This window comes from Mangifera indica, chromosome 7, assembly GCF_011075055.1.
Source record: "Mangifera indica cultivar Alphonso chromosome 7, CATAS_Mindica_2.1, whole genome shotgun sequence".
Taxonomy (NCBI): domain Eukaryota; kingdom Viridiplantae; phylum Streptophyta; class Magnoliopsida; order Sapindales; family Anacardiaceae; genus Mangifera; species Mangifera indica.
The window spans coordinates 880684-900204 of record NC_058143.1 but is presented as its reverse complement, the minus strand read 5'-3'; the positions used below and the strand labels follow the sequence as shown (position 1 = coordinate 900204).

At 32.1% G+C, this 19521-nt stretch overlaps 1 protein-coding gene and 1 long non-coding RNA gene across 17 annotated transcripts in view; one reads left to right on the top strand and one right to left on the bottom strand.

The window, feature by feature from the left end:
* Positions 1 to 19521, top strand: part of LOC123220617 (putative disease resistance RPP13-like protein 1) — an 84612-nt gene that overhangs the window by 50755 nt on the left and 14336 nt on the right. Inside the window, exon 6 of one of the 16 annotated variants that reach the window (XM_044643112.1) lies at positions 2896 to 2912. The exons of the other annotated variants lie outside the window; for them this stretch is intronic. The gene's annotated coding sequence lies outside the window, so the exon portion shown is untranslated. Of the gene's footprint in view, positions 1 to 2895; positions 2913 to 19521 lie in introns of those variants that run through there. 16 annotated transcript variants of the gene reach the window in all.
* On the bottom strand, positions 16830 to 18480 carry LOC123220681. Its single transcript, XR_006503124.1, has 2 exons — positions 18331 to 18480; positions 16830 to 17756 (listed from the first exon to the last, which is right to left on the bottom strand). It is a non-coding gene; the product is annotated as an uncharacterized LOC123220681 (long non-coding RNA).

Here is a 19521-nt window from a genome sequence, read left to right as displayed (position 1 = left end):
ATAGAAATCCTAAGTTTTAAAGAGATAAAATTAAAATTTTAATCTTGTAAAATTATCATTCAAAACAAAATTAAAATTTTTTCTTTAAAAATAAAGAATTTTACCTCCTAAAATAATTATTCTAAAACGAAATTAAAATTATATCTAAATATTTCATCTTTAAATTAAATATTTATTATAATGATAACTATTATTATATCGAATGATATATGTACTCAAATATCAAAATAATATTTATAAACTAATACTTGTATTGAAGGGATTTTTCAGAATTGCAATGAAATTCAATTGATCCATCTTGCAATTCCTTACATTGGAATTAACACAGATTCCAATGTAAGTTGATTAATCCTAATAGCTTAATCCTTGTAGCTTTCGAAAGGCTGAAACTCTCTCTTTTCTTTCCTCCCAACAATTTTCTTTTCGGAATTCTTTTTAGATCCTTTCCATCTCCAGTTATCCTCATTACAGTCAAGCCTTCCCATAGATTGCCATGCACCCTTTCCAAATTTGCTGGTCCTTGCTGCTTCACTCCTTTGCTGCCATGTGTGTTTGTTGTTCCAAGTGGTACTTCCTTCTCTTGATTGTTCTGCATTTGGTGTCTTATCTTGCAAAAAGTGTAAGTATAGGCCCTAATTAAAAGTCTCCCTGTCAAAAGAAACAATTTGAAGTACACAATAATATTCGATTGAGGAATAAAAAGCAAAAGAAAGAAAATTTGAAGATTTTAAATAATGAGATTGCAAAAATCCTTTTCACTTTTCTTTTATGTGTCTAATGTTTCTAAATATAGGATAAAATAGGATCAACCCATAAGAAAATTTAAAAATGTCTTTGAAGTAGATGAAGCATGCACAATGTGTTTTGAGAGCATTATAACTCAACAAAGCAGTACAATACCAGTTAATCCCCAAACAAAATCCAAATTTATGCAATTAAAAGTGTAACAAGTCTCTCATATGAATTGAAAAAAGGAAAATAGGACAACATAGTGAGTAGGGATGGCAATGGGGAGGGGCGGGGAGGGGATATCAATCCCCGTCCCCGTCCCCGTAGGGGATATCAATCCCCGTCCCCGCCCCGTCCCCGTTGTGGGGATAAAAAAGAATCCCCGTCCCCTCCCCGCGAAGAAAAATCCCCTCCCCATCCCCTCCCCGTCCCCGCGGGGAAAAATCCTCTCCCCATACCTGTAAATATAAATTTTAATTCCTTTATACATTTCAATAAATAAAATAAATCATATTCTCTCAAAATATCACTTGCTACAAGAGCTACAAAATATTCATTATTATTTTAGTTCAAATACAAAGTTTTCATAAAATCTAACAATATGCAATAATCAATCTCTTCATTAGTAGCTCTTCATGTATGTGATTTAGGGTAATTTTATAATAACATTAAATTTAACACTTTTCATTCACTTCAATTGATTTTATCAAGTTTCTAATTTATTTATTTTTTTTGTGTAAAACCTGGTGGATTGACTAACTAAGTTTTGAAGTTAAAATAAAATTAATTTGGTGCATTTACATTTTATGATAATGAGATTCTGGGGTTTTTTTAATATATTAGATTAATAGTTCAGAAATTAGTAAAAACTGATAATTGATAATTCAAAAATTAGTAAAATTAAAGTTATAGTTTTAATAAATCATAATGTAAAAATTTCTAGAACTTAATAGTTTAGAAATTATTATATTAATATATTAGATTTAGGGGGTGGGGTGGGGTGGGGTGGGGAGGGGGAGGGGAGGGGAGGGGAGGGGCAGGCTGGGCCGGGGCGGGGCGGGGCGGGGCCGAGCGGGGCGGGGTGGGGCCGGGAGGGGAGGGGAGGGGCGGGGCGGGGCGGGGGCGGGGGCGGGGACATATGTATCCCCGTCCCCGACTCGTCTCCGATTACGGAGATTTTTTTCATCCCCATCCCCGCCCCTTTCCCCGTTTTTATCGGGGAATCCCCTCCCCGTTAGGGTCGGGGAGGGTTGGGGTCCCTAAAGTCGAGCCCAAATTGTCATCTCTAATAGTGAGGCTTAACCTGGTTTGGTATAACACAGTAAGTCTTAAATGTTTTTACCTTAAGATCCCTTCTTAAGCAATATTCTTCTCTTGACAATATGAATTCCATCAAGAAGATGTGAAAACGTGCTACAAGAAGTAAGTTGCCTTAATGACAGATGAAACATATCATGTGCTTACCAAAATTGCTTCACCACTTTGTGAAGCTCCATTTTTGAGTGACTTGCATACGTGTGGCATCTTAAAGACAAAGAAACTTACCCAAAAGAAACAGAAAACAAAAAGAGAGATAGAAAAGTATATGTTATCCTAAAAATTGACAAAAATGTCTTCTTTCTGTGTAAATATGAATGGTATTACGAAGGCTTCAAGATGCAATCAAAAAACTCTCAACCCCTCTTCTAAATGAGCAGGACCATTAGAAGATAATCATGAAATTTTAAGGTGTCGAAGTTGTAATAGCTAGTTAGACAACCTTTAATGTATTATGTATATACATATATAGAAACGTTTAACTTAAATTACAAATTTATTTGCATTTTAAATTTGTAATATAGGATGAAGGCCCAAACTAGTGTTTGTAAACTTAAGGCCCAAACCAGTATTTATCACTTTTTTTTTCCAGCAAGAAGCAAGTAAAAATATTGCTCTTGTTTCGTAAGTAGAGTATGGCATTTTGGTAACAGTGTACTTACAAATTGAAAGCGGTTCCTCTGTTCCAGAATTTCTCCGCTTTGTCATCTCATAGATTGTCTCAACTCTTGTGGTTCCAAGGTAATCAAAAGTAAGCAATACCTGCAATTTTTTATAAAAAAGCATTTGCCAAAGATCCTTGCTACTTTCTTTTCCAACCCGTGATTCCTTCTGATTAATTTTCTTCAGGTGCCACTGTCTCCAACTTAACATGAGAAACTGTTAGAACCAAACTCCTGGCTTCAGGTTTGGAGCTTTGGAAACCTTGCTGAAATTACAATACAGAGATTGTATCTTCTAGCTGTTGCAACAAGAATCAATCTCATTTTCTGCTTGTGTGTACGGATATTTTTTTATTTTTATCTCATTGCTTTCGTTTTGGGCAAAGTCATATTGTGAAATGCGTCATTATTAATCCATGGTTTACATTTTTTAGCTTATCTAAGGAATCATTATTTACTTTCTGTATGCAAACAATGCTATGCAGGATCCCTACACTTAAATGAACATTGCGGAAATAATTGGAGGCTTAAAGTTTTCCTTCTCCAACTTCATGTAAGCATATTTGAACTGTCAACAAGATCAAACGTCATCTCTGCTTCACACATCTAATTGCATATTATGTACCCTACTCTTTAATTTGCATATGGAGTCCAGCACGTGGTGAGAAAAACTATGCAATGGACCTCTATATATCCTGCTAAAGCAGTACAATCAGTCAATGTTCATATAACAAAACACATGAGATATCCTTTCGAGATATTCTTTCTTGATCTTTTTATGTAGTCTTATTCTTACATGTTCCCACCATCATAACACTTTTATTCTAGGAAAGAATGTCTCCTTAATTTGAATGTTTTAATATTTAAGGTGAATATTGGAAGAATTTTGAAATGAAATCCACACAACTTCAAGGGAGTTATGTGTCACCTTTGATGAAAAACTTGAATAAAAAGTTTAGCTTATGACATTTCTGCAATAGCTTGTGAACAATCAGTTTCTATGGTGGTAAGATATTTCCAACTTTGAAACAAATTCTTGTGTAATTTTTTAGTTCTTTAAAATAATGACAAGTTTATGTCTTTCCTGTAGGAACTATGAAAGTAAAAATCTCTATAATCACATCTCACAAATATCGGAGATCAGGAGGTGTTCTGCTTATATAGTTTGCTAAAAAAGGCTTGTTAGATCTAATAAGTTTCCGTCATTACCAGATTAACTAAACGGTCTCACATCCCTTAAGTAAGTTCTTAACAGGATTGCACTGAAAGTCACGTTATTTTTTTATGGTTAGTCTATTTGCAACACAAATATTGATTTTTTTATTGGTAATTAACACAAATATTGATATTTGTCCCTTATTACTTGGAAATTTGTTGAAACATAGAAAAAGGAAGACAAGACAAGACATCTCATGAAACAAATGGATAAGATTAAAAAAATTTCATCGCTTCAAAAATTTATAAATCGCCATTGTAGCCTTATATCAAATGTTTCATGTATTTTTACAACTGTGTCAATTTCATGTTCTATTTTTCTTGGTTTTGTAGGTGATTTTGTTGTAGGGTTTGAAAGTTAAGCACACAAACAAAAACACAGCTACAAAAATGGAGAAAATATGAAGAGTTTTGAAGATAAACCACTCGATCATGGCTTCATTAACTTAGCTTAATCGTGACACTATGGCATTTTAAACTTATTGTGATGATAAGAGGAATGTGAAGTTGGCAAGGCAGAAATGTAGGCAAAAGAAATTTGCTGAGGTAGCTTGTGATTGTTTTGACAGTGGTAAAACATTTCCAAATAGATAAAAATTGTTGTAAATTTTAAGATCTTTGTGAAGTTGACAAAACTTATGTATTCTTAACAGGATTAAAAGATGCCAGAACAAAAAAAAAAACTCTAAAATCTCATCTCTTGAACTTGTGGAGATCAAGAAGTGTTCTATGTTTGTATATTTTGCCAAAAAACACATGTTGGATTTGATAATCTCAAGTTCTTATCAGATCACTGAACAGTTTTAAAATCTTAAATAATTTCTTAATACAAATGTTCTTAAAGTTACACTTTTTATGGTTGTTTGTATCATTTCAACTCAAATATTGATATTTGTCCTTTGTTAATTGATAGTTTGGAGAAAGAAATAAAAAGGAAGTCAAAGTGGCTCCAACAGGATACATGACAAGAATTTTTCTAAATAAACCGGATGAGATTAAAGGACTTGACTCATCCATTATTTTCTTGTTCATAAAATTGTAAGTTGTAACTCTATCTGTTGTATCAACTTTTTTTTACTCGTTTTTTCAGCTCTATCAATTTTATATTTTATTTTCTTCTTTTGCAGATGATCTAGGCATAGAGTCAGAAAATTTAAGTTCACTAACACCAAACAACTAGTGACTTGGAGAAAATCTAAATACGGTTAAAGCCACAAACCACTATATCATTGCTTCACAGACTTGGGGCTTCATCATGTCACCATGTCAAAAAATGTACATACCAAAGAAGGTATTTTAGAGCATATTGTTTCATTGCAGGCTAGCATAATGCACTATAGCAATTGTCCTTGTTTTACAAAAGTCTTGCAAAAACATCAACATTACTTTGATCCATATGATCACCTGAAAAACGAAATGATGAGGCACACCTATACCATGTAAAGATGATAAAATGATTAAAAAATATTAACTAGGGCACCAGTAAATGAAATTTTCCATAACATATGTTTGATATTGCACACTTTTAGGGGCATTAAAGATTTAAACCATGTAGTAGAATAATGAAGCAATGATAATCAAATACCTAATACATGAAGACATACTTATAACATGCAAAGATAATAAGTGGATATACAGATTTTTTTAATATTAATTGATGAAAAAGAGATCAACCAAAAAGGGAAATAGCTAACTCATGAACTAAAAGTCTACGTTGAAAAATAACACCAGCTCTTCGTAAGACATAACGAAAACTCCTCATGTTTAGTTACTGCAACATATGATAATAATCTTTAACCAAATTGTAATTACTTACAAATCATAGTCATTGATGTAAGATACTCCATCCATCACGCTATGCAAATATCAACAAGCCTAAATATCAAACAAATAGTCAGAGTGGTTAAAGAAACCAAGAAATAATGTTTATGATGATGAGGTTTTGTCTTATCTAACCAATTATATGACATATGGTTGGGTCATTCTTCTTTAAGCTAAGACAAGAAATATTAAATCTTGAAGCACTAAATCAACTTACATAGAGCCTATGTTAAAATATATTTTGAATATATTATGGATATTGTCCTTTTCTCTATTTTGAATATTTTGTCTCAGACCACAAAGTTCTGTTTCCAGCTAGAGTCAATCCTGGGTTTCCTTTTTTTTCCGACAACCAATCTCTCCCGCAGTGCCTCTGTGACTTGTGCCCCTTCGGTTGGAGAAATTCGTGAGTACGTACAATAGCCTTGATTTCTTTTATTTTTGGATTTGTTTACTGCCTTGGAGAGATTGGCTTTCCTTTCATTTTTTGGAATTGTTTTGGGCCTGGGAGATTGGGTAGCATTGACTTTCCATTTGGTTGCTTGGATTACATTATATGGTTTGAAAGTGAGTGATTTATTAACTTTTTGTGGTAAACGTTTTGGATTGGGTCACTCCTTTAGCCTTGGATCATTGTCTATCATTGTGAGCTTTGCATTATTGGATTGTTGTGGAATGTTTTGGGCTTTTTATTGGACTGTGTTGAATTGTTTAGGCTTGTCGTTGCATATTGGATAATTAAATTGTGCTGGGTTTGTACTATGGCCTCAAATTCGGCTTAAATATATTATGAGATGTTTAAATTAAATTCGAGTTACTCAAAGATGTTATTGAAAAGCTATCAACAGGTTGAATAATACTGTTGACTAGAGAAATAATGTTATTGACAAAACAAAATAAAACAATATCACTTGAGGAGAATTCAAGATAAGCTATTGAACTAAAACTTTAATCCGAATTTGCATTTAATTATATCAAAAATCAATTCAATTTGAATTAGTTAAGTTCAAATTTATCCCTAATTAGGGTAATGCTATCCTTTAACATTTGTTTAAGATGCCTTCTATTTCAGATGATGCACTTTTTTATAGTGTTACTTTCTACATTTATTTAATCTTTCAATCATCCAATTGTGAAATTTCAAAAGAAAGAAAGGTCATGACTACATATTTTTAATTCTCTGAATTCTTTTTGGATCCTTCCCTTCTTCTTTTATCCTCGCTGTAGTCAAGTTTTCCCATAGGGTGCCACGAACCCTCTCCAAATTTGGTAGTCCTCGCTACTTCACTCCTTTGCTGCCATATGTGTTTGTTGTCCCAAGTGGTACTTCCTTCTCTTGATTGTTTTGTCTTTGGTGTCTCATCTTGTAGAATTTGTAAGCATAGACTCTAATCAACAGTTTCCATGTCAAAAGAAACAATTTGAAGTACACAATAATATTTGATTGAGGAGCAAAAAGCAGAAGAAAGAAAATTTGTAGATTTTAAAGGATGAAATTGCAAAAATCCTTTTTACTTTTCTCTTATATGTCTAATGTTTTTTTATATAGAAAAAAACTGGATAAACTCATAAGAAAATTTGAAATTTTCTTTAAAGCAGATGAAACATGCATGATGTGTTTTGAGAGTATAATAACTCAACAAAGCAATAACTTGGGTGAATATTCTCACCAATTTGAGATTTCTGTATGACAATTCTCCTTATTTTATGTCTCCCAAAAATATCAGCATTCCTTTTATCCTCGTGATCACCAGAAAAATGAACCATATAAAGATGTTAAAACATTTAAAAAAAAAAATTAGCTACAGCAAATGTCAATGAAAAGTTCTAGTACATATGCTTGATATTGCATACTTTTCTGGACATTAAAGATTTAAACCAAGTAGGTAGAATAATGAAACAATGAGAATCAAATACCTAATACATGCCAAGCTAACACTTGGATATTCAAGTTTTCTAACATTATTTGACGAATAATTCCCCACTAATTGATGAAAAGTAAATCAATTGATTTCATGACTCATAAAAATTAAATCAATTATAAAGCGAAATAGCTAACTCATGAACTAAAACTTTATGTTGAAAAATAACATCTACTCTTGGTAAAACTTTAAAAGAATCAAGTGAAAACGAAAACTCTTAATGTTTGTTTATGGTACATAAGATAATAATTTTTACCCAAATTGTAATTACTTTCAAATCTTAACCATTGGCACAAGACACTCCATCCACCACGTCATGCAAGTATCAACAAGCCTAAATATCAAATAAATTAGAATATTCGTATTTCACCATGATATTTTTTACACAGATGCATGATATAGTTCAATTAATTAACTAGAAAAAAAGCTTAAGATTACATACACAAATAATTCGTCAAAATTGAAAGTTGGAAGATGGCTTGCACCTCTATTAGTGTTAGTAACTAAGAACAAATAGAAGAAAGAGCATTCAAGAAGAGTACCAATCAATTCTTAAAAAGAAAATTTTACACTGTCATTAAATAAACCGTATTAGAGAAACGAAGAAAAATACAAAATAATAAGAGTAGTTGAAAAAAGCAGGAAATAATGTATAAGATAATAAGGTGGTGTCTTATCTGACAGATTATATAACACATGGTTAGAACATTCTTCCTTAAGCTAAGACAAGAATTATTGAATCTTAAAGCACTTATGCAACTTATATATAGCATATGTTAAAGAGCAATGCTATGTGTACCTACTTTTGGTACATAATTTATGTACACAGTGATGTGTCATCATGTAATTAGATGATTTTAAAACATGTGTCATCATATGATAAAGAAACATCCAATCACATGATAACACCTCATCTGTGTACACAAATTGTAATAAAACTATGTGTATCCACTTTGAGTACACAAATGTATACACATTTATATGTGTCATCATGTGATTGGATAGTTTTGAATTAAGAATAAAACAATAACTAATCATATGATGACATATATGAATGTGTATATATTTGTGTACCCAAAGTGAGTACACATAGTATTACTCTTTATTGTAATACAATTTGAATATATTTAAGATATTTTCCTTTTTACTGTTATTAGTTGCAATTCAATTATTTACAGGTATCAGAGCAACATTTTTTTCTGCAACCAATTTTTTGAACCTGTCTTTTCTGCCCCAAACCAAGGTTTAATTGTTTTTCCCCAGCCACCCTATACTTTTGAGACCTTACTGGTCACCCCACATCAAAGAACAAAGACCTTTCATTCTTCCCCCCCGCCGCCTTAGTGGATTTCCGGCAAGGTTCTCTCTCTTTTCTGGCAACAGACGTGTCCGTTCGTGAGTTCTTTATTACCGATCTCCTTTTCCGGCGTTGCTTCCTTATTTTCTGTTCACCCACTCGCACTTCCTCGGATGTTCTCTCCTTTTTCGGGTCATAGGCCGGTATCTTTGTGGTTTCTTTATCAACATAGCTTTGTCTCCGACCACAAAGTTCTATTTCCGGCCAGAGTCAATCCTGGGTTTCCCTTTTCTTTTTTTTTTTTTGGGCAACCAATATCTCCCGCAGTGCCTCCATGACTTGTGTCCTTCGGTTGGAGAAATCCGTGAGTACTTACAATCCTTGATTTCTTTTATTTTCGGATTTGTTTACTTCCTTGGAGAGATTGGTTTTCCTTTTATTTTTCGGAACTGTTTTTCATTTGAAGATTGGTTGCATTGACTTTCCATTTGGTTAATTGGATTACGTGACTTGGTTGGAATTGAGTGATTTATTTACGTTTTTGAGATTATTTTTTTGGATTGGGCCACTCCTTTAGCTTTGGATCATGGTCTATTATTCTCAGTTTTGCATTATTGGATCGTTGTGAAATATTTTGGGCTTTTTATTGGACTATGTTAGATTGTTTCGGCTTGCTGCTGTATGTTGGCTTATTAAATTGTGTTGCGCTTGCATTTCTATTATACCTTGGTAGTAGAATTGGATTCGAAGCGAGTTTGTTCGGGTTTGAAATGAGCCCGAGCCCAAGCTTGCCTTGAACGAGCCCGAATACAAACGTGAGTCTGAATTTTAAGCAAAAAATGAACATGAGCCCGAATCCGAACACTAATTAAGCGAGCCGTTAACTCAAATGAAAAAACATTTAACTTGAAACAAATGACACCATTTATTCCTTGAAATACGAGCCTGAAACCGAGCTGCCGAGCCTAAAATGCTAGCCCAAAGCGAACCCAAGCCTGAACACTAAAATTATGAAACTAGTCGAACACGAATATATGTTTAGCACGCTCGGCAAGCCTGAGCCCATACTTGGGCTCACTGAAAACAAGCTGGACCCTGTTCAGGCTTGACTTGGCTTGTATCCAGTCCTACTTGGTAGTGTTGGAATTAGCCAATGAGTTCAACATTATTTGGAGCTATCTATTCTATTTAAAAAAAAAAAAATCTCACACCGTATTACTACTATCCTTAACTGTATGGTATAAAAATATATGTGTTTTGATTATACTCTTAATAAAAAAAAAAAAAAGTTTGTCAATAATAATTTTGTGTGAACTGTTAACATTTAAAGGTAAATAATATTCAATGGGATAATTATCAAAGGCTTACTGGATTATATTTGAATAGATAAATTATCAATTGTTTAGAAAAATGAGAATAAGATTTTTGATTAAACTTAATCTATTCACACTAAAACTTGACTCATTTAATCTGAATTACAAGCTAAACTTGAGTCATTTCAAATCAAATGGTATCTAGTTTTAACATTAATCCTTTCAAAGTATTATTTAAATATTTTCTCAAAATTTAATTTCTTGGACAAAAAGTTTTGGAAACAATTTATTATACAGAAATTATTTTTCATTTATTATAAATTTTAATAAATATATGAATGATGTGATAAGTCAAGTTTATAGTTCAATTTGAATGAGTTAAATTTGAATTAAGGTAATTTCAGCTTATCGAGCTCGAATTACTTATGTGTTTCTAATTATAAACTGTTTCATTTCTCACCAAAATGACATTGGAGTTGCACTCGACGAAATGATACCATGGCATGAGACAGACAATCCCTTTGAGTCCCTATTACTTTTGGCCTAGGAAAGATGCCTGGGAAGAGGTCAAGGTTATGCTAGAGAGCAAGTCATGGATTTCTCAGATGAAGAGGATCAACCTCCTCCATCAGGCTACCGATATCATCAACTTGTGGCAGAATGGCAGTGACAATTTGTAGAAAGTTTTGGTTAGTTTGCGTTAGTCTGACAAATCCTGAAGGTCAGCTTTAGTTTTTACGAGATATTAGGAATTTTTGGGATTTATGTTTTTCTCATTTTGTGTCATAATTATGTAACTCGAATTGTATTGACTAATTACAAATGAAAATCTCAATTAATATACATAATCACCCTTTGAAGGGTAAACTGTGAATTGGCTGATCTAAGAGGCTGGAAGTTTTGGGGGATGAGCATGCTGAACAAATAATTAAAAATGACAGCTTAAAATTGCCCATGTCTTTATTTCCAATCATTAGTCTAGGTGTCCAACTACAATAACGTTTTGAAGTTGCAAGGTTTAAAAATTAAGTACGCTGTCAACACCATGGCTATAGAAATGGAGAAACAATGAGGAGTTTTGAAGAATAAACCACTAGATCATTGTTTCACAAACTTGGGCCACATCGTGTCGCCATGGCATTGTAAACTTATTATGATGATAAGAGGAATGTGAAGCTGGCAGGGCAGCAACATAGGCAAAGGAAATCTGTTGAAACAACATGTGATCAGTTCTGACAGTGGTAAGACATTCCCAAATAGATAAAAATTCTTATAAATATTAAGATTTTTATGATGATGACAAAGTTTATATCTTTTCAATAGGATCAAAGAAAGCCAAAAAAATTGAGTTGTTTATTAACTTTTTGTAATAAACTTTTTGGATTGGGCCACTCCTTTAGCTTTGGATCATTGTCCATCATTGTGAGCTCTGCATATTGGATTATTAAATTGAGTTGGGTTTGCATTATTGCCTTGAGTTCGACTTAAATCCATTTTGCGATGTTCAAATTAAATTCACGTTAGTCGAAGATATCATTAGAAATGTATTAATAAGTTAAATAATATTATTGACGAGATAAATAATATTATTAACAAAATAAAATAAATACTATCACCAAAGAAGGATTCAAGATGTGCTATTGAACTAAAACTTCAATTCGAATTTGCATCTAATTACATCAGACATCAATTTGATTTGAGTTGGTTCAATTCATATTTGTCCCTAATTGGAGTAATATTATCCTTTAACATTTATTTACGATGTCTTTTATTACCAGTGATCAATTTTTTTTATAGTGTTACTTTCTACTTTTATTTAATCTTTCAATAATTGAATTGTTAAATTTCAAAGGAAAGAAAGGTAATGACTACATTTTTTTTCTTCTCTGAATTCTTTTTGGATCCTCCCCTTCTCCTTTTATCCTCATTACAGTCAAACTTTCCCACAGGTTGCCACACACCCTCTCCAAATTTGGTAGTCCTTGCTACTCAACTCCTTTGTTGTCATGTGTGTTTGTTGTCCCAAGTGGTCTTTTTTTCCCTTTATTGTTTTGCATTTGGTGTCTTATCTTGCATGAATTGTAAACATAGGCCCTAATTAACAGTCTCCCCATCAAAAGAAACAATTTGAAGTACACAATAATATTTGATTAAGGAATAAAAAGTAGAAGAAGAAAATCTGCAGATTTTAAAGAATGAGATTGCAAAAATCTTTTTTACTTTTCTCTTATGTGTAATGTTTCTTGATATACGAAAAAACTAGATAAACCCATGAGAAAATTTGAAATTTTCTTTGAAGCAGATGAAGCATGCAGAATGTGTTTTGAGAGTATAATAACTCAACAAAACAGTAACTTGGGTGAATATTCTTATCAATTTCAGGTTTTTGTATAGCAATTCTCCTTGTTTTACGTCTCCCAAAAATATCAACATTCTCTTTATCCTCATGATCACTAGAAAAATGAACCATATAAAGATGTTAAAACATTCAAAAAAAATAAATTAGCTACAGCAAATGTCAATGAAAAGTTCTAGTACGTATGCTTGATATTGCATACTTTTATGGACATTAAAGATTTAAACCAAGTAGGTAGAATAATGAAACAATGAGAATCAAATACCTAATACATGAAGACATACTCATAACATGCCAAGCTGACACTTGGATATTCAAGTTTTCTAACATTATTTGATGAATAGTTGCCCACTAACTGATGAAAAATAAATCAATTGATTTCATCGGATTAACCCCAACTCATAAAAATTAAATCAACTATATAAAGCGAAATAGCTAACTCATGAACTAAAACTTTATGTTGGAAAATAACATCTACTCTTGATAAAACTTTAAAAGAATAAAGTGAAAACGAAAACTCGTAATGTTTGTTTATGGTATATATGATAATAATTTTTACTCAAATTGTAATTACTTTTAAATCTTAGCCATTAGCACAAGACACTCCATTGGTCACGCCATGCAAGTATCAACAAGCGTAAATATCAAATAAATTGGAGTATCCGTATTTCATCATGATATTTCTTACACAGATGCATGATATAGTTCAATTGGTTAACTAGAAAAAAAAATGCTTAAGATTACATATACAAACAATTCGTCAAAATTGAAAGTTGGAAGATGGTTTGCATCTCTATGAGTGTTAGTGACTGGTAACAAACAGAAGAAAAAACATTCAAGAGTACCAATCAATTCTTGAAAAGAAAATTTTACAGAGTCAATAAATGTACCGTATTAGAGAAACGAAGAAAAAATACAAAATAATGAGAGTAGTTGAAAAAAGCAAGAAATAATGTATAAGATAATAAGGTGGTGTCTTATCTAATAGATTATGTAACACATGGTTAGAACATTCTTCTTTAAGCTAAGACAAGAAATATTGAATCTTAAAGCACTTATGCAACTTATATATAGCATATGTTAAAATACATTTTGAATATATTTAGGGGGCGTTTGGTTTGGGTAATGTTTGATTACTAAAATAGAAAGATTACCTTGAAGATAGATTACTTAGAAGATTACTGGGTATAAATGATTACTATGTTTGATAAAATTTGATAGGTATAAATAATTATTGTATTTGGTTAAAGGTAATAAAAAATTACTAGTAAATTATTTTATTTAAATGCCCTTGAATATAATTATTTTTAAATATTTTTTATATTATTTGTCATATTAATTAAAAATAAATTTATTTTTATCTCAAAAAATTAATAAATAATAATTTTTCTATAATAAACTCAAGATTACCTCAGTAATCTTTAAATACCTAAGGTAAAGGTGGTAATCAGATTACCACCTATATTACCTGCCACGTCAGCAATGGTAATAGAAGATTACTGTAATCTTTTATTACTGACAAACCAAACAAGGGAATAAAAAATAGATTACCAAGGTAATCTATCTTACCGTCAACCAAACGCACCCTTAAGATATTTTCCTTTTCACTGTTAGTAGTTGCAATTCGATTATCCACAGGTATCAGAGCAATATTTCTTTTCTGCAACCAATTTTTTTGAACCTGTCTTTTCTGCCCCAAACCAAGGTTTAATTTTTTTCAGCAGCCTGCAGCCACCCTATACTTTTGAGACTTTACATTGTCACCCCACATCAAAGAACAAAGACCTTTCATTCTTCCCGCCCCTTAGTGGTTTCCAACAAGGTTCTCTCTCTTTTCTGACAATAGACGTGTATATTTGTGAGTTCTTTATTACCGATCTCCTTTCCCGGCGTTGCTTCCTTATTTTCTGTTCACCCACTCGCACTTCCTCGGATGTTCTCTCCTTTTTCGGGTCATAGGCCGGTATCTTTGTGGTTTCTTTATCAACATAGCTTTGTCTCCGACCACAAAGTTCTATTTCCGGCCAGAGTCAATCCTGGGTTTCCCTTTTTCTTTTTTAGGCAACCAATATCTCCCGCAGTGCCTCCGTGACTTGTGTCCTTCGGTTGGAGAAATCCGTGAATACTTCCAATCCTTGATTTCTTTCATTTTTGGATTTGTTTACTGCCTTGAAGAGATTGGTTTTGCTTTTATTTTTTGGAATTGTTTTTCGCCTTGGAAGATTGGGTTGCATTGACTTTCCATTTGGCTAATTGGATTACGTGATTTGGTCTGAATTGAGTGACTTATTTACTTTTTGAGAAAATTTTTTTGGATTGGGCCACTCCTTTAGCTTTGGATCATTGTCTATTATTCTCAGTTTTGCATTATTGGATCGTTGTGAAATATTTTGGGCTTTTTATTGGACTATGTTAGACTGTTTCGGCTTGCTGCTGTGTTTTGGCTTATTAAATTGTGTTGTGCTTGCATTTCTATTATACCTTTGTAGTAGGGTTGGATTCGAAGCGAGTTTGTTTGGACTAAAAACGAGCTTTGCTCGAATGAGCCCGAGCCTGAGCTTGTCTTGAACGAGCGCAAATAAGAATGCGAGCCTGAATTTTAAGCAAAAAATCAACATTAGCCTGAATTTGAACACCAATTAAGCGAGCCATTCACTCAAATGAAAAAACATTTAACTTAGAACAAATAACACCGTTTGTTTCTTGAAATACGAGCCTAAATCGAGCTGTTGAGCCTAAAATGCGAGCCCAAAACAAACCCGAGCCCGAACACTAGAATTATGAAACGAGCCGAACACGAATATATGCTTAGTGAGCTCAGCAAGACCAAGCTCGAGCTCAAGCTTGGGCTCATTGAAAACGAGCCGAAAATGAGTTGGGCCTTGTTCGAGGTTGACTCGATTCGTATCCAACCCTACTTGGTAGTGTTGGAATTAGCCAATGAGTTCGACATTATTTGGAGCTATCTATTCTATTTAAAAAAAAAAAAAATCTCACACCGTATTACTACTATCCTTAATGGTATGGTATAAAAATAGATGTATTTTGATTATACTCTTAATAAAAAAAAAAAATTTTGTCAATAATAATTTTGTGTGAACGGTTAACATTTAAAAGTAAATAATATTCAATGGGATAATTATCAAAGGCTTACTGTATTATATTTGAATCGTTAGTAGGGTTAATATAAAATAATCAGGATTGAATTTGATATAAATTGAGCTCAAATATGAGTTAATTTGATATCAATTGAAACCTAAAAGAAGATGAGTTGAAATATCTTTAACTCGAGTTCAATTTGATTTATAAAATTAGGCTTCAAACTGGGTTTAAATGTAATTTGATTTTTGATTTGATTAGAAGAGTTTGAAATTTGAATATTTTAATTAATTCAAACTCAATTGTTTAGAAAAATGAGAATAAGATTTTTGATTAAACTCAATCTATTCGAGCTAAAACTTGACTCATTTAATCTAAATTACGAGCTAAACTTAAGTGTTTTCAAATCAAATGGTATCTAGTTTTAACATTAATCCTTTTAAAGTATTATTTAAATATTTTCTCAAAATTTAATGTCATGGACATAAAGTTTTTGAAACAATTTATTATAGGTAAATTATTTTTTATTTATTATAAATTTTAATAAATATATGAATGATGTGATAAGTCAGGTTAAGTTACGTGTTTCTGATTATAAACTTTTTCATTTCTCAACAAAATGACATTGGAGTTGCACTCAACGAAAGATGCCTGGGAAGAGGTCAAGGTCATGCTAGAGAGCAAGTCATGGATTTCTCAGATGAAGAGGATCAACCTCCTCCATCAGGCTACCGATATCATCAACTTGTGGCAGAATGGCAGTGACAATTTGTAGAAAGTTTTGGTTAGTTTGCGTTAGTCTGATAAATCCTGAAGGTCAGCTTTAGTTTTTACGAGATATTAGGAATTTTTGGGGTTTATGTTTTTCTCATTTTGTGTCATGATTATGCAAATCGAATTGTATTTACTTTGGAAAAGAAACGCCTTTTAGCCTTGCAAAAAATTTCTTTGCAAGGTCTCAAATGTTATATTGACTAATTACAAATGAAAATCTAAATTAATATGCATAATCGCCCCTTTGAAGGATAATCTGTGAATTGGCTGATCTCAGAGGCTGGAAGTTTTGGGGGATGAGCATACTGAACAAAGCATTAAAAATGACAGCTTAAAATTGCCCATGTCTTTATTTCCAATCATTAGTCTAGGTGTACAACTACAATAACAAAATAAACTAAATAATGAAGTAACAGTGCCAACTATGAACTCTGGCTATGCAAAAATTGAATTTCAATAGCACTTAAAACTAAACAGCTTTCAGATATTCTGAGTTTGTATAGTCCTCATTGAAAATTGCTTCCAGCCTGTGTTTGAATGTTGTTCATGTAATTGCTTTCTAAAATTCAAGCTGTATGCGTTTGTCATCCTATTTCTCCTCTGCATAGGTTTTACCATAGGATAATTCTGAGTTTATGATGAATCCAGTTTTGGAGCCAGGGAAGTCCATGTGCTACATTTTGTCGAAATCCAATCTATCACAAGAACCTTCATCTTCCTTTATAACTGCAAATTTGTCCCTTTGAAGATTAGGCGTCTAGTGACAAGTAAGATTCAGAACCAGTTGCTTGTCGATGACTAAACCACCACCATCATTATCTGTATCATTGTCCTGTGATTCAGACCTTAAGAGTTCAGTAGCAGTCCTTGCTGCCATAGCTGCGTAAGTAGCTGATTCAAAGCATCTCGAGTAGTTGTAGCCACATTTCTGTATTTCTTTCTTGTTTTCACAGATTCAGATAACGTTTGGTCCGCTTTCAAATCTGCAAACAAACTTTGTGTATCAACACCGAGCTTATCATTATCAAAGGTAGCTGATATATTAGGCTCTTGTAGCTTTTGTTCCTATAAACATAGAAAATAATTATCCAGCAATGAAACATTAACAAGCTGTTTAGAATGTTCACGTATGCAAGTTTACAAACATCTTCCTCCAAATGAAGAGTGACACAAATTTCAGTAGAAGTCTCCTTGAGCACTTTCAATCTCCTCTTCAAGCTAGGCCGTTTGAGTCGACAACTTCTGCACAATCTGTAAAAATCCAAAGAACAACCAGGAACATCAGAAAGTTTATTGCCTTAGGAATGACTTCACAGTTGTTTCGCATTTAACAGCACGAGCAGCATATTCTTTCCCAAACCTTATCTTCAACATCTCACGAATTTTCACAGTTGTCAATCTTAAGTGAGATTAGCAGACTCGATTAATTTTGCAGGAAATGATAACTCTTATGCAGAAACTATGTGACAATTGTTCATATTACCAACTAAAGTAAAGCAAACATCAAGTAATTTCATAGAGGTATTTCATCAAACACCTTGCAACACAACAATTTAAAACATAATATTATGATATGATACAACCCAATACAAGTTTTCTCTCCTTGATTAAACCTTCAATCAGAGTACATATAACATCAATACCTAGAAAACATCAGATAGATAAAAAGATAACTCTCACAAACCTTCTTACATAAACGAGAATTACCCATAAAAACAAATGAAAATATTTTGGAATCCTTAATTTTCTTTTGCTTTCTCACGTTTTCTTTATATCCAAACAAATAATAAACGTAAACAAAAATAATGTTAAAGATTGGTGTTACCGTGAATGCAACTGCTTTCAAAGCGTCTGTTAAATGGAAGATGGTAGTGGTGCTAATAGGGGGAAGCCGACAGTAATGGTAGTAGACGAAAACCAACAGTGGTGGAAGAGGAAGACAAAGAGAAATTTCAATGGCGGTGTTTCAATCTAGGAGAGAGAGAATATTGACTGATTGATCGGTAGATTTTTTCTGATGTTTAGACTGACGTGGCATTCTGATGATGTGGCAGATGAAAAGGCAACTGCCACATCAGTCGGTGTATCGTGTTTCTATACTCTACCGATCCGTAGAGCATTACTCAATCTATAATCAAAGGCTCACTATATAATATTTGAATTGTTACTAACGTTAATAACAATTATTAAGATTGAATTTGATATAAATTGAGTTTAAAATAAGAGTTAATTTGATATCGATTCGAATCTAAAGGAGATGAGTTGAAATATCTTTAATTCGAGTTTAATTTAATTTGTAAAGTTAAAATTAAAATTCAATTCGAATGTAATCTAATTTTAAATTTGATTCAAATCATTTAAACTTTGAATATTTTAATTATTTAAAACTCAATTATTTATGAAAACAAGAATTGTTTATCAAACTTTATCTATTCAAACTAAAACTTGGTTTATTTAATTCAAACTACGCATTGAACTAGAGATAGTTCAAATCAAATGATATGTAACTTTAACATTAACCCTTTTAAAGTATTATTTAAATATTTTCTCAAAATTTAATGTCATGGGCATCATTTTTTTTTCTCTTATCAAATCTCAAACAATTATTTAATTAAAAGTTTTTGAAACAATTCATTATACCTAAATTATTTTTCATTTATTATAAATTTTAATTAATATATGAATGATGAGATAAGTCTATATTATATATTTTAAGTAAAGATAAATTCAAATTAAATTTATTTAAATTAAGTTTGATATTCGATTTGAATAAGTCAAATTTAAGTTAAAATAATTTCAACTTATCGAACTTAAGAATAATGTCTTTGAATCTTTTTTTTTTCCCTTGAGGATTCTTCTTTTTCTCTAGTAATTTTTGTTCTTCATTTACAGTTCTTTTTTTATATTTCCATTTTGTTCTCTGAGATCATTGTTTGTCAATTCTAGCAAGTTAAGTTTGAGTTAATTATTATATATTCGAGTCAAACTTAAATTGACTCTAGTTAATTCAGCTTTG